Genomic DNA, 11,798 nt, shown 5'->3' with positions numbered 1-11,798 from the left:
GTGACCTTGATCAATTCCCGGTGGTTCCCCAGTGGGAGAGGAGTGAGGGGGGGGGGGGGGGTTACCATGAATGTAAGTCGCCTAAGTTTGTAACCTGACACCGAAAGTCTTTATCAGTGGTCTTGAAATACGAAACCGGTTATTACCAGTTATGACCTTGAACACACACACTGATATTCGACACACTGAAAGTCTTGTCTCACAGTGGGATAAATATTTTAATAGTTACTTTTCAAACAATAAGCAGTTTACTTACTTTTTCCTATCTGTCTATCATTTGATATGCACAAACTATTCGGGGAAATTGTTTACAATGACACATTAATATTCGTTCGTTGTAGGAGAGGAAGACAGCTGTTATTCAGTGAAAGTTGCTCCAATGATATCAGTAAGAACTTTAGTCTTGACTGCAGCGCAGATTTGAATCAGAACCAGTGAAGATAAGAGAAGGTAAATTCTACGTGTGAATTAATCAAAATGACTAATTAAGTTAGTAAAAACAAAATGACTGAAAAATGCTCTAAACAGAATCAAACCAATTTAGAGCTATAGACTGCATTTCTGAATGATGGGTAAATCTTGGAATTACACTAAACGTGTGAATTTTGTCGTAACTGAGGATCCCATCACAACCTAGAAGTAACGAAGTCCAACAATATGTGATATCCCTAATGGCTGTAGCTATATCTCTTTGTGCTGCATATTATTCATTTACTGTTGTTTTTATGGGCATTGTATTAGACATTCCGACTTGTACTCAGCATCTGATTTCAAATTATGCGTAGCTCTTATAGCTAAAAAAAGACGGTAGAAAAATAGCTCCCCATGCTAAGAAGCATAATAAATATTATGAGAATGAACGCTAAGACCAATATTCGTAGATCTTGCTGAAAATCTATTATGTGTAATTCCTCATAATCGTGGTTATGGAAAACACTGTGTGTAACTTTTACCGAGATATCAAACGGAAACTTTAATATGCACATGAAATCTGTCAGATGATACGCACTGTTTCTTCTGATGAACTGCATTGGATGCTAAGATCTAGAAATGTTTTATAAGTGGGAGGTAAATGGGAAGTGTGCAAAATAGTTTAGATCAAACGAAATCAACATAAAATTTGTTGATGACGACTACATTTACGGGAACTATGCTGACACTAACAATAGGACTTTCCTAGGTGCCGAAAGATTTTTTGGTGGAAAATGAAAGGAAAGTATTTTAGCCTACCTACTGAAGTTTTCAGGAGATGTAAATTCACTTGATAAGCTTGCAGGGAATCGAATTTCATCAGTATGATCGATGGTTTAATTATTTAGTTTTCACAAGTGAAATTCGAAATGGACATGTTTTGTATCGCTTGAAGTACGGTGTTGAAAATGGATCGTATAGAGGAAGTTTGTGGTCCAGATTCCGTCCCAAAACGGTTTCGTACAGATTTACACCAGTTCCCTCGACTAACTTTCCAAGCGAACGTCGGGGTAGTTCCAACGACAAGATCCTGAGTTCATTCCGCATTCTTATCCTAACGGAGATATTCCTGCATCTCAAATGACAATGACTTTACCCGTAATTTTCTCCCTAATTTTGCTTCTTTCTGTTAACAGTGTACTAGTCAAACGTTCTAGAAGAAATAATTACTCCTAATAAAATAACATCAATGGGCGTTTCTGTATTTTGTTTTTTGTGCGCTAGATGTGCTATTTAGAGCTTACTTATCGGACGTACCAGACGCTGAAGGATTGACGTAACGGAGATTGGGTAATCGCAGTTATCATTGCAGACCTCTCAGGGTGGATGCTTGGAATTTTTTGAGACTGCATCCGCGCCTTTTTTCTTTCTTCTTTCATTTCTGTCAGTAACGGACTACAGATCGTTGACGTTGTGAAACGCTCTCTAACCTTATGAAGCAATTATAAACTTATCTGTGAACTCCAGAGGCCACTGAACGTATACTGCTGACGTCAGAAGAGAATTATATAAAACGGAGAAACGAGAAACATATTATATTGCTGCCATTTCAAAAGCATTCAGCACAAGCATACTTACATGAGCAGCTACCTGAAAGTAAGAGCGTTCGCGCACATCAAACATCAAATACGCGTTTCAGAATGGAGATAAGTGACACATAAAAGGTTGGAACGTTTCCTATATCTCATTTATACTCTGCTATCAAATCCAGCGCTCGATGGAATCCCTGTCAGATCTGTACCGAATTTCAAGATGGGTAAACCCCTCTTCTAACTACAACCTATCGTATATCCCTCGAACAAAAAACGGTGCCCAGTTCTGCGAAAAAGGCATAGAACGCACAGGTCACGTCGTCTACAAGAAGGGAAGTAGAAGTGAACCACAAAACTACCGTCCAATATCCTTGACGTCAATATGTTGTAGAATCTTAGAACATATTCTGAGCTCAAACATAATGAGATGTTTTGAACAGAATGACTTCGTCAATGCCAACCAGGTTGGATTTCGAAAACATCGATCACGTGAAACCGAACTCGCACTTTTCACATATAACGTACTGAAAGCTTTGGATCAAGGCAGTCAGGTAGATGCTGTATTTCCTGATTTCCGAAAAGCATTCGACTGAGTACCAAATCTACGATTATTGTCAAGAGTACAATCATATGGGGTATCAAGTGAAATTTATGACTAGATTTAAGACTTCTTGCTAGGGAGGACGCAACACGCTATTTTTGACGGAGAGTCATTGTCAGATGTTGAAGTAACTTTGGGTGCGCTCCAGGGAAGTGTGTTGGGACCCTCTCTACTCATTTAGCATATTAATGACCTTGAAGACTATAATAATAGTAAAATCAGACTTTTCGCAGATGATGTAGTTATCTGTAATGAAGTAAAATCTGAAAGAAGCTGCATAAATATTCAGTCAGATCTTGATAGGATTTAAAAGTGGTGCAGAGATTTCTTGAACGTGAAGTTTTAAATTTCGCGTTCAAAAAATCGTTCACACAGGAGAACCGCACGAACATACCGTCATTTGACCATGGATGATATAGAAATAAGCATACCTGGCTTAGAGAGCCAAAAAAACAAATAAATCACCAGGTCCACCTGGAACCCCAGTTCCATTTTACAAAGAGTACTCTACGGCATTGGCCCCTTACCTAGCTTGGATTTATCGTGAAATCTCTCACCCGGCACGAAGTCCCAAGCGACTGGAAAAAGGCGCAGGTGATCCAGTATACAAGAAAGGTAAAATAACGGACCCGCAAAACCACAGATCAGAATCCCTAACTTCAATTTGCTGCAGAATCCTTGAACATATTCTCAGTTGGAATATAATAAACTTTCTTGAGACAGAGAAGCTTTTGCCAACGAGTCAGCATGGTTTGAGAAGTCATCGCTCGTGTGAAACTCAGCCCGCCCTTTTCTCACATGATATACTGAGAACCATGGATGGAGGGCAACAGGCAGATTCCATATATCTAGATATCCTGAAAGCATTTGACTTGGTGCCCCAAGTTTCCACCCTATTTATTATTTCCTACCTTGTGTTAGTTCATAACCAATAGATTGTGGTCAGAGTCCACATCTGCCCCTGGAAATGTCCTACAATTTAAAACCTGGTTCCTAAATCTCTGTCTTACCATTATATAATCTATCTGATACATTTTAGTATCTCCAGGATTCTTCCATGTATACAACCTTCTTTTATGATTCTGGAACCAAGTGTTAGCTATGATTAAAACTGAAGAAGTTGCAAAAAGGTGGGAATTTAAGGAGATGGGACCTGGATAGACTAAATCAGAGGTTGTACAGAGTTTCAGGGACACCATAAGTGAACAATTGACAGGAATGGGGGGAAAGACATACAGTAGAAGACGAATGGGTAGCTCTGAGGGATGAAGTAGTGAAGGCAGCAGAGGATCAAGTAGGTAAAAAAACGAGGGCTAGTAGAAATCCTTGGGTAACAGAAGAAATATTGAATTTAATTGATGAAAGGAGAAAAATAAAAATGCAGTAAATGAAGCAGGCAAAAAGGCATACAAAGGTCTCAAAAATGAGATCGACAGGAAGTGCAAAACGGCTAAGCAGGCATGGCTATAGGACACATACAAGGATGTAGAGGCTTATCTCACTAGGGGTAAGATAGATACAGCCTACAGGAAAATTAAAGAGACCTTTGGAGAAAGGAGAGCCACTTGTATGAATATCAAGAGCTCAGATGGAAACCCAGTTCTAAGCACAGAGGGGAAAGCAGAAAGGTGGAAGGAGTATATAGAGGGTCTATACAAGAGCGATGTACTTGAGGACAATATTATGGAAATGGAAGAGGATGTAGATGAAGATGAAATGGGAGATACGATACTGCGTGAAGAGTTTGACAGAGCACTGAAAGACCTGAGTCGAAACAAGGCCCCGGGAGTAGACAACATTCCATTAGAACTACTGACGGCCTTGGGAGAGCCAGTCCTGACAAAACTCTACCATCTGGTGAGCAAGATGTACGAGACAGGCGAAATACCCTCAGACTTCAAGAAGAATATAATAATTCCAATCCCAGGTGTTGACAGATGTGAAAATTATCGAACTATCAGTTTAATAAGCCACAGCTGCAAAATACTAACGCGAAATTATTTACAGACGAATGGAAAAACTGGTAGAAGCCGACCTCGGGGAAGATCAGTTTGGATTCCGTAGAAATGTTGGAACATGTGAGGCAATACTGACCTTACGACTTATCTTAGAAGAAAGATTAAGGAAAGGCAAACCTACGTTTCTAGCTTTTGTAGACTTAGAGAAAGCTTTTGACAACATTGACTGGAATACTCTCTTTCAAATTCTAAAGGTGGCAGGGGTAAAATACAGGGAGCGAAAGGCTATTTACAATTTGTACAGAAACCAGATGGCAGTTATAAGAATCGAGGGGCATGAAAGGGAAGCAGTGGTTGGGAAGGGAGTGAGACAGGGTTGTAGCCTCTCCCCGATGTTATTCAATCTGTATATTGAGCAAGCAGTAAAGGAAACAAAAGAAAAATTTGGAGTAGGTATTAAAATCCAGGGAGAAGAAATAAAAACTTTGAGGTTCGCCGATGACATTGTAATTCTGTCAGAGACAGCAAAGAACTTGGAAGAGCAGTTGAACGGAATGGACAGTGACTTGAAAGGAGGATATAAGATGAACATCAACAAAAGTAAAACGAGGATAATGGAATGTAGTCGAATTAAGTCTGGTGATGCTGAGGGTATTAGATTAGGAAATGAGACACTTAAAGTAGTGAAGGAGTTTTGCTATTTGGGGAGCAAAATAACTGATGATGGTCGAAGTAGAGAGGATATAAAATGTAGGCTGGCAATGGCAAGGAAAGCGTTCCTGAAGAAGAGAAATTTGTTAACATCGAGTATAGATTTAAGTGTCAGGAAGTCGTTTCTGAAAGTATTTGTATGAAGTGTAACCATGTATGGAAGTGAAACATGGACAATAAATAGTTTGGACAAGAAGAGAATAGAAGCTTTCGAAATGTTGTGTTACAGAAAAATGTTGAAGATAAGGTGGGTAGATCACGTAACAAACGAGGAGGTATCGAATAGGATTGGGGAGAAGAGAAGTTTGTGGCACAACTTGACTAGAAGAAGGGATCGGTTGGTAGGACATGTCCTGAGGCATCAAGGGATCACAAATTTAGTATTGGAGGGCAGCGTGGAGGGTAAAAATCGTAGAGGGAGACCAAGAGATGAATACACTAAGCAGATGCAGAAAGATGTATGTTGCAGTAGGTACTGGGAGATGAAGGAGACCGAGCGAGGTGGCGCAGTGGTTAGCACACTGGACTCGCATTCGGGAGGACGACGGTTCAATCCCGTCTCCAGCCATCCTGATTTAGGTTTTCCGTGATTTCCCTAAATCGATTCAGGCAAATGCCGGGATGGTTCCTTTGAAAGGGCACGGCCGATTTCCTTCCCCATCCTTCCCTAACCCGAGCTTGCGCTCCGTCTCTAATGACCTCGTTGTCGACGGGACGTTAAACACCACTAACCTAAGACCTAAGACCTAAGATGAAGGAGCTTGCACAGGATAGATTAGCATGGAGAGCTGCATCAAACCAGTCTCAGGACTGAAGACAACAACAACAACAACAACCTTGTGTTATTCTTATCATTGGTGTAGTACCTCCAGATATGCAGAACTGAATATGTTGTCTCTTTATAAAATTGAGTGTAAGGCCATTTGCAGAAAACCGGTCAATGATACTTTTTTAAGAACTTTGTTCACCATTTCTTCTGTTTCTATATTCTTTGACTGATTACAATACTAGTGTCATCTGCAAAAAGAGCTGATTCCACATGTTGTATATTATACGGAAGATCTTTTACTTATATGAAAAACAGAAGTGGAAATACGATTGAGACTTGGGGAAAAAATCAAAGCCGGAAACATTCTAGACTCAGCAAGATTCGTATACATCTACATCCAAACTCTGAAAACCACTGTGAAGAGCATGGAAGAGCGTTCATCTCATTGTACTAGTTATTAGGGCTTTTTTCCTTTCTATTCACATATGGAGCGCGGGAAGAAGATTACTTAAATGCCTCTGTCCGCGCTCTTAATTAATCAAATTTTGTCTTCGTCATCTCTATAGGAGCGACAGGGATGGAGTTGTAGTATATTCCTAGATTCATCACTTAAACTTGGTTCTAGAAACCTTATAAGTGGGTTTCCAGGGGCCAGTTCAGTTCTTTCAGCATCTTCGTGACACTCTCCCATGGAGCATTCAAACCTGTAATCTTCGTGCTGCCCTTTTCTAATCCGATTGTCTCCCGTTAGTCCTGTTTGGTACGGGTCCCACGCACTTGGGCACTTGAGTCGCACCAGTATTTGTTCCCTAGTATTCGATCTGTAAAACATAGTCAGGCACCTACTTCACTTGCGACTGAAAATATGTGATCCTTCTGTTACGTATCCCTACAAACTGTTACACCCAGACATTTGTATTAGTTGACCGATTGTAACTGTGATTCATTGATATTTTCACATGATGTACTACGTTTTTCGTTTTGTGAAGTGCACAATTTTATATTTATGAGCATTTAAAGAAAGTTGCCGATCTTCACACCAATTTGAAATCTTATCAATATCTAGTTGAATATTTGAGCAGCTTCTTTTAGAAGCTAATTCATTATAGGGAAATGCATCATCTACGAAAACCTGAGGTTACTGTTAATACTGATGCAAGGTCATTATTTAATGTGCCTGTACTCTGACTGAATTGTGTTTTATACATTCTTTGAAAATGTTATTATTTTAATTAAATATTACTATTATTATTTCAGTGAAATATTCTATATGTTGCGTAGTATTGCTACAATTAATAAAACAGTAACGCTATGGAAATTCTAAGCCACATACGATCTATATCTTACGAACATGTTAAAACAAAACCAAATGCACCTTGATAATTATTCGTGAAAATAGATATGCTTTTTTATTGAAAATCAAACTCCTAACTGTATTTTAGATTTCATATTTATTTGGCTACTAGTTTCGACGTTCCGTCAACATCATCTTAGATGATATCAATTGTGTGTGGCTGAGTACTAGAAGTCCGCAGTGAGACCAATACGTGCTCCACATGGATGGCGGGCAGTACTCAACCACACACAATTGATATCATCTAAGTGTACGGGCCTGAAGATGACGCTGACAGAACGTCGAAACTAGTAGCCAAATAAATATGAAATCTAAAATACAGCTAGAGGAGTTTCATTTTCAATAGAAAAATTATACCAGCTGATGTCCCACAATCATCCAATTTAACTATGGATGTACGAAGATTAAATATGCTTTTAGCTGTCACTTTGCTTTTCAACTTGCTAGCTCAAATATACTACTGGCCATCAAAATTGCTACACTAGGAAGAAATGCAGATGATAAACGGGTATTCATTGGACAAATATATTATACTAGTACTGACATTGTCACGAAATTTTGGTGCATAGATCCTAAGAAATCAGTACCCAGAACAACCACCTCTGGCCGTAATAACGACCTTTGATACGTCTGGGCATTGAGTCAAACAGAGCTTGGATGGCGTGTACAGGTACAGCTGCCCATGCAGCTTCAACACAATACCACAGTACTGGCGTATTGTGACAAGCCAGTTGCTCGGCCCCCATTGACCAGATGTTTTCAATTGGTGAGAGATCTGGAGAATGGGCTGGCCAGGGCAGCAGTCGAACATTTTTTGTATCCAGAAAGGCCCGTACAGGACCTGCATGCAACATGCGGTCGTCCATTCTCCTGCTGAAATGTGGGATTTCGCAGGAACCGAATGAAGGGTAGAGCCACGGGTCTTAACACATCTGAAATGTAACGTCCACTGCTCAAAGTGCCGTAAATGCGAACAAGAGGGGATCGAGACGTGTAACCATTGCCACCCCATACCATCGCGCCGGGTGATACGCCAGCATGGCATGACGAATACACGCTTCCAATGTGCGTTCACTGCGATGTCGCCAAACACGGGTGCGACCATCATGATGTTGAAAACAGAACCTGGATTCAACCGAAAAAATGACGTTTTGCCATTCGTGCACCCAGGTTCGTCGTTGAGTACACCATCGCAGGCGCTCCTGCTTGTGATGCAGCGTCAAGGGTAACCGCTGCCATGGTCTCCGAGCTGATAGTCCATGCTGCTGCAAACGTCGTCGAACTGTTCGTGCAGATGGTTGCTGTCTTGCAAACGTCCCCATCTGTTGATTCAGGTATCGAGACGTGGCTGCACGATCCGTTACAGCCATGCGGATAAGATGCCTTTCATTTCGACTGCTAGTGATACGAGGCTGTTGGGATCCAGCACGGCGTTCCGTATTACCCTCCTGAACCCACCGATTCCATATTCTGCTAACAGTCATTGGATCTTGACCAACGTGAGCAGCAATGTCGCGATACGATAAACCGCAATCGTGATAGGCTACAATCCGACCTTTATCAAAGTTGGAAACGTGATGGTACGCATTTCTCCTCCTTACACGAGGCATCACAACAACGTTTCACCAGGCAACGCCGGACAACTGCTGTTTGTGTATAAGAAATCGGTTGGAAACTTTCCTCATGTCAGCACGTTGTAGGTGTCGCCACCGGCGCCAGTCTTGTGTGAATGCTCTGAAAAGCTATTCATTTGCATATCACAGCATCTTCTTCCTGGCGGTTAATTTTCGCTTCTGTAGCACGTCATCTTCGTGGTGTAGCAATTTTAATAGTCAGTAGTGTATAATGTTCATTTTTTGCAATAAAATCGCCCTCCTTTAGAAGTAGTACAGACCAGGGCCTACCGGTAATTCCACGCAATACCTTAAAATGACTGGTAACTTCGTCATTAAACTGTCTGGTACAGGTCTCCAGTTTTGAGAAAAAATTATTAGTCTGCGCTGATAGTAACGCGCCTGTAGAATAATAACGTAAATTTTAAGGGTGTCTCGTAATGGCGGCAAACTGCAGCGCTCCAGCGATGCTTTCTTCACTCCTCTGCAGACAATGCTATATTTCTGAAAACAGTGGTTATTTGCCATAGGTTTGACATTTCTATAAATAAAATTCAACTCAAACAAAACTTGGTATACATTTGGCATCAGCTCAATAAATTACATTACATTACTAATAATATACGTAGTAACATTTAGGAAGACAACGACACAGAGAGAGAGAACCTTTACATATTATAAAAATCGGTTCAAGACCGCAGATGAACACTTATCAGTACAATGGTATCGTTTATGTTCCAAATACATCATTATTGCTTTGTTTTTGAAACTATTAATTTTCGTAATTGTTAGCACAAAACATTGTCTTTACGCATTTAATAGTCACACGACCCCTTTTTTTATAGATTTTGTGCGTCTCACTTATTACATACTAGTATGGAGGCGCTGCTTGGTATTCTGCGAGCGCTCCTATACTACAGAACACTAGTTCAAAATGGTTCAAATGGCTCTGAGCACTATGGGACTTAACATCTATGGTCATCAGTCCCCTAGAACTTAGAACTACTTAAACCTAACTAACCTAAGGACATCACACAACACCCAGCCATCACGAGGCAGAGAAAATCCCTGACCCCGCCGGGAATCGAACCCGGGAACCCGGGCGTGGGAAGCGAGAACGCTACCGCACCACCACAGAACACTAGTCATTGCTCGAATAGTGTGCATAGTTATGGTTCAGTTTCCACATCATCAGTTTACATTAATTTACGTTCATTTGTTACATTCGTTTGTGTTGCTTTACAGAGGTTCACATTATGTTTATTGCTACTCGACCACACATTTATTGCACCTTCAACTTAGGTGTTAGATTCATGGATACTAATTTTTATTCACTTGGCTGGGACAATGTATTGCTGGATGGCTCCCCCATACGGGCGAAGGTCCTTGGAAACCCAAGAAAACAACGACACAGCCCATTTGTACCCGTACTATAATCTATTCTAGGATTTTCTTCTTCTTTTCAGCAATCAAAGGCCCTGTAGACCACCCTTGCATCAACGGTCTGCTTCCATCTTCTATCTCTCGCTGTCTCCCACCACCCTGCGGTGTTCCTAATGCTGCGGCGTCCTTCTCTATGTCATCTTTCCACCGTATGCGAGGTCGGCCCAGTGGTACTGTTGCTTGGGAAGTGCATTCAACGCCATCTTAGGAATTCTGTTGGTTTCTTTTCTAGCCACATGGCCAGACCATTGCAATCTCCTACTTTTTAATTTCTGGGCGATAGTGGATTGCTTCGTTAACTGATAAATTTCAGTGTTCTTTCGAACTCTCCATATGGCATTCTCCAACACTGGTCCCCAGGTTTTACTTTGAATTATGTTGAAAATTTACGAAATACATGATTTACGTGAAGTAAGCATTCAAAACATACTGCTATAGTGTTTACTGAAATACTGTACGAAGAAACAGTCTTGTTGTAAATTATTACAAGTTTTATGGTTTATTTCTGGTTTGAACTTTATTTCTCGTTTTCGTTATATACAAATGATTGCTGATTGTTCGGATAAGAGCATTTACAATACAATTTGAGAGGGCTTCTTCGCCGTGTGCAGCTGGTCGCCGACGTGGCCGCTGTTGTGTCTCCGCGTTGTTGAGTATGTGCTGCAGCTGGAGTGGAGCACGCCCGGCTGGAACACGGCATCGAATCCAGGACCCTCAGCTGTTGTCTGTCTGACTGCTGCCATAGATGTCTCGTGTTACTTATGGTTGTGCTGGACAGCTCCGTCAGATGCGTGCATGTAATAAACCCGGAACATGTAAGTTTCTATTACTTTCAGTTCATTTTACCTACGTAGCCCGTGCAAGATAGGACGATGTCCCTTCCTCTATCTGTTACTAACTGATTGGTTTCTTGTTTTTGTAGACAATCTGATGATGAGTCAAAAGGGTGAAAAGCGTCATTGAAATTAAATAATTTCACAATGAAGACTGTTTTCTCCTGAAATAATGCAGCATTACATTCTGTACTACCTGTGATGATAACGCAGTGGGAAAACGATTCATGGTTAGTTATTATTGTCTAACACAGGACCAGTTCTGAAAGTTTTTATGTGTCTTGGGTGACACAGGTTCATAAGTCTTGTGTATTGACAGTCTGTAGTAGGTTTATCTCACAGTTCTTGATAATATTTTTGCACTTCGTGTATAAATAGAAACGGACAAACAAACTGTGTATACACAAGTAGGCACTCGTATAGCGTCCGTCTACTAGTGAGCGTTCGTTTGCATTCTCTATTTGGAAAACATTCAAATCCGCGAGCTTGAACTGTTTACGCCGCCGCGTCTGA

This window comes from Schistocerca serialis, chromosome 7 (assembly GCF_023864345.2).
Source record: "Schistocerca serialis cubense isolate TAMUIC-IGC-003099 chromosome 7, iqSchSeri2.2, whole genome shotgun sequence".
NCBI classification, from domain to species: domain Eukaryota; kingdom Metazoa; phylum Arthropoda; class Insecta; order Orthoptera; family Acrididae; genus Schistocerca; species Schistocerca serialis.
The sequence above is the reverse complement of the archived record's forward strand: the minus strand, read 5'-3'. Positions refer to the sequence as shown.